The 4,855-nt window shown below is 43.9% G+C and overlaps 1 pseudogene; it reads right to left on the bottom strand.

Annotated features, from left to right (window-relative positions):
• Window positions 1–2,231: 2,231 nt before the first annotated feature.
• Window positions 2,232–3,366, bottom strand: LOC103748937 (annotated as a pseudogene).
• Window positions 3,367–4,855: the final 1,489 nt, after the last annotated feature.

Genomic DNA, 4,855 nt, shown 5'->3' with positions numbered 1-4,855 from the left:
GCGGCGAACGGGGTCAGGACGGCCAGTGAGTACTGACGGAAGACAGCCCTTCCGGGGAGACTGGTCGCAGGTGCAGTGAAACAGCAGTGATACAGCTCCAGACAGTTCAACAGCTCCGTTTATTTAGTGGGAGAACTAGAGAATTTATAGTGTGGAGGCAGTAGCAAAAGCCTCAGTTGATAGGTGCTCATAGTATGTTTTATTTACATGTGGCAGTGGGCTCCTATCTTCCAGACTATCAGGCAATGCCTGATTATCACATAGAAAAAAACCTGGGGGTAGCTTTTACTCCAGGTAACTATGCCAAAGGTCATGTTCTCAAATAAGGTCAGGCATCCGTGCTTGGTGGCACTTTCCAGGTGAGCCAGGAAGAGAGCAGGAGGCCCCCTGCTGAAAAGGCTCCCCTTTCCTTCCATTTGGCACCGAGCCCCTCAGGGCTATCCGGACATGGAGAACTACAACCCTAACAGCAGGGTTCCCCAACAACTTTCTATACACTAGTACTGGTTTTAAGTACAGTAGCTATTTAGGTATCGATCATTGATTAAATTCTAACAGGTCACAGCTATGTGCTCCCTGTTGGCAAGGTCTTCTAAGATGGAAGTAGTTGACTCAAGAGGGTCAGTTCAGTACCTTTAGAGGAATGCTAGCAAGACAGAGCATTCTGATGGGTGTTGTGTCACAGATGGAATCTAGTTTCAACAGATGAAAGGAAAACTAGGTTTGAGGAAGAAGGAATTAACAAATACAGATTCACCACATCAGACTTAACTTCAAACATTCTCGCTTAGAACGCTCTCATTGTAAAACATTCCTCGGTTAATAAGTAATTGTAATAAATGGCTTTTTTACGCTGTTCAATATGGAGAACTGTGGAAGTTTTCAATAAGTTAGCAAACAGAGTCAGTCTTTCCCTGATGAGAAGTTGGACAATCAGAGGCTCATAGGCACAAGCAATAGGAGATTAATATCTATAAATTCAGTCTATCACATTTTTAACTAGGTGCGGGGCAATCAAGAACAGTCTTCCTGATTTATCCTATATGTAGTGTTTGTGTGGCATGTACAAAAGGCATACAGTGACAATTCTGCAAGTCACACACAATGCTGTCATCACACTCCAGCAGTTATGACACACCTCAGAATGGCTTGGAAATGCTTCTTTAACATACGGGGTCTGGGAACCTTATTTCATGTGATCCATTACAGACTGTGGTTTGAGCACCACTATTTTACCCCCTCTGTGAATCAAACTGCTTCAATTTCCATTGCTTCTTCCCAGAACTTGCCCCAATATATATCATTTTTGTAACATTTAAGCCACAGTATAGACACACATTTATCCTTTGCTTAAATGATTCATAAGAATGTTCTTACGGTTAGTCTTTTTAATAGTCCTTTTAATGGCACATATTTTATTGTGATTTAAAGCATATTATGTTACTAAATTAATCATTTACAATTCTTTTGTCCCAAATATTCTTCTTTGTCTGCTTTAGGGTTAAGTATGATAAAGTCCCAGAAAATAGGCTTACTGGGTTAATGACTTGGCCCCAATTTTTTAACAGCCAGAATAAAAAATACAAACAATGTCCATAAAAGTCAGCAGTTTTCACTTCACATTCATAAAATAAAACATGAAAGCTAAAGCATTTTTTAGTTTGAAAGGTATTTAGTCAGAAGTGGAGAGAAGAGGGTAGGGGAGGGCATGAAATCTACAAAACATGAAGGCCACAGTGTGTCAGGGAAGCTGTTTGTGGATGGGGAGAACAGAGCCCCTTCCTAGATATAAACCAAGCCTAAACAAAACCTCAGGGTGGCACAGTTCCCTAGAAGTCAGTTATGACGGACAGGACTCCGGTATCACCAAGACATTATGTCTTGGGTCTGTTCACACCTTAAAACAGTCAGGTCCCTGAGAGATGCCCACCAGCATCAGGCTTCTGATCTTGACTGCAACAACCCCTTCTCCTTAGTCAAAATGATCACCTTTGGTTTTCACGTTTTTTTCTTTTTTATGGGAAAAATTCAATGTTTAATGAAAAAGGCTTCGAGCAATGTGTTATTTACATGTGGATGAGAAAATGTGGCAGAGCCCCCAGGGGTCTTCCTGGGGGTTATGAGAAGAGAGTTCATATAAATCTCATTAAATAGAGGCTGTCTCTACTATTTTCAAAAAGGAGCAGAAAATAGGTGCTTGTGTCCAACTCCACAGTGGGCCAGCATCTACTTCAGATCAAGTCGGGAACATTCATAGGCATTTCGATGTCTCTGAGAATTCAGATCAGATGTTGTCATTCTTTACAAAATTATTGGCCACCCCCTTCTGGCCATAGCGACCCAATCTCCCAATTCTGTGGCTACACAGCTTTCTGTTGTTGGGCAGGTCATAGTTGATGATGAGGGACACCTGAGGGACATCCAGGTCCGGAGCCCAGACATCTGTAGAAATGAGTACTCAGCTGGCACCAGACCCGGGCTCCTTCATGATGAGCTCACACTCTTTCTGGGGCATGTCTGGGTGCATGGAGGACAGAGTAAAATTGGCCTCTCTCATTTCTTCTGTCAGTCTTCTTCTTGTTGCAGAAGATGACCACCTGGGCGATGGTCGGCATGCCAAAGAGATCACAAAGGTATCAAACTTCCACTTATTTCTTTCCACTTCTACAAAAAACTGATGCCTTCCAGAGTCAATTCATTACGATTCACCAAGATGCGGATGGATTCCGTCATGAACTTGTTGGCCATCTCTAGGATTTCTGAGGCAATGTGGCACTGATGAGAACCATCTGTGTAGCTGGCCACAGATACCTGTACACACCGTAGATGGGCTCCTTGAAACCTTTGTTCAACATTTTGTCAGCCTCATCCAAAACCAACATCTTGATGGCCCGTGTCCTTAAACTTCTGCGGGGAATCATATCAAAGACAAGCCCAGGTGCGTCCGCCACAACTTGCTGCCCATACTCCAGCTTCCAGATGTCCTCTCTGATGTTGGTGTCCCCAGTGCAGGCATGGCACTACGTCTTCATGCAGTCCCCCAGAGCGAGCTGGCCCTTTTGAATCTGTCCAGCTAACTCTCTTGTTGGAGCCAAGATCAAAGCTTGGGTTTCTCTAACCTGAACATCCAAGGACTGAAATACTGAAGATGACTGTCTTGCCTGGGCTGGACTGAGACTGTGCCATGACATCTCTCCCTTTAATTATCTGCTTGATCGCTCGCTGTTGGATTGCTGTTGGCTTTTCAAAACTGGAGGCATAGATGCCGTGCAGCATGTCCTCCCGCAGACCCATGGAGTCCAATGTGGGGGTCATGTCAACCTCCTCACTGGTCTCGAACTCCACCTTAGTCATGTCCTTCTCTTTGAGCACCCCCCCATCCCAACTCTGCAGTGAGATGAGTGCTTGTTGAAGAGTTTTCTTTGAGTATATGTTACAGGTAGTGGACATTTGAGGGTTCTCCAGGTACAGGTCGCTTTTGACTAGGAGAAAGCATTACAGGTGTAGGAGGAGAAGGTGGTCTCCAGGAATAATCTTACTAATTCTGATAGAGTCCTACAGTGTCTGCACCACACTGGAGAGGCTGAGAATCCTGCAGTTTCTCAGTCCACAAGGCTGGATGTCTCAGTAGTCCCAATCTGGCACTGCAAAGGCTGATGGAGTCCAGAATATCCACTGGTCTTCAGTCTACATTGGAATTAAAAGAAGTTGGTCACCCATGAGAGAGAAAGCAAGCGGCAAAAAGCTCCCTTCTGCCATGGCCTTCTGTAAGGGCTGCCATCAGAAGGTAATGCCCACATTTATGGTGGGCCTTCCAGCTTCAGATGATCCAACAAAGAAGGTCTCTTTCACTTCAGTTAATCCCAGATCCAGTCACGCAAGGTGACACCCAGGAAGAGCCATCACAGTGGGGATGGGGACAGCCTGTGGAGGATCTGATAAACTACACTAAAGGATTAAGCTAGACTGGTCTAGGAAGCTAGTCCAGAGATCAGATGTGGAAGAGCAGGAACAGGTCTGGGCCCAAGGCCAGAAGAAAGACAGAGTGCCAGGAGAGAGTGCTGCTGCTCAGGCTGAAGGGGAAGCAAGGAGCAGTGGGCTCACTTTTCTTTCAGATAAAACTCTGACACTCTCACCTAGGACCTGCTACATAGAAGACTTTTTATTAAGTCCCTGCTTCTGGCACCTGCCTCTGGCTTTATTGAACTCAGTCCTGATAAATATGAGCTAGCGGCCCCCCTTCAGCAATTGTACTACAAATTGCCACTTCCCGTTATTTATATTTTTAAGCTAATCATATCGTTTGATATTAAGAAGTTTTCAAATACAGTAGATATTTCTGTTTTCTTTTTCCTGTGATTTTTTTAAATTATTTTTGAGATTAGAAAGGCATCCCTCAAATAAATATGGGATAAAGATTTTATTTATAGCTTGATGTGGTGGCATACACCTTTAATCCCAGGACTCAGGAGGCAGATGTAGGTGAATCTCTGTGTGATCAAAGCCAATCTTGTCTATACAGTGAGTTCTAGGCCAACTGTGGCTACAGGAAGACCCTGATTCAAAAAGAAAAAAGTTTTTATTTTTAATTATTTAATTATGTGTATATGTGTATGTCTATGTGTGGGTTTGTATATGTGAGCCTAGTTTCCATGGAGGTGAGAAGAAGGCGTCAGAGCTCCTAGAGCTGGAGTTAAAAGCTGCCTGACATGGCTGTTGGATACCAAACATAGGTCCTCTGCAAGAGGAATCCATGCTTTGAACCACTAAACCATCTATCCAGGCTCCTATATTTTGTCTTGTTTTGTTTGGTTCTTATCCTTTTCACCAAATGGCGCACTCTTCTCTGGTAATT

This window comes from Nannospalax galili, unplaced genomic scaffold (assembly GCF_000622305.1).
Source record: "Nannospalax galili isolate Female #2095 unplaced genomic scaffold, S.galili_v1.0 scaffold105, whole genome shotgun sequence".
Lineage (NCBI taxonomy): Eukaryota > Metazoa > Chordata > Mammalia > Rodentia > Spalacidae > Nannospalax > Nannospalax galili.
The sequence above is the reverse complement of the archived record's forward strand: the minus strand, read 5'-3'. Positions and strand labels throughout refer to the sequence as shown.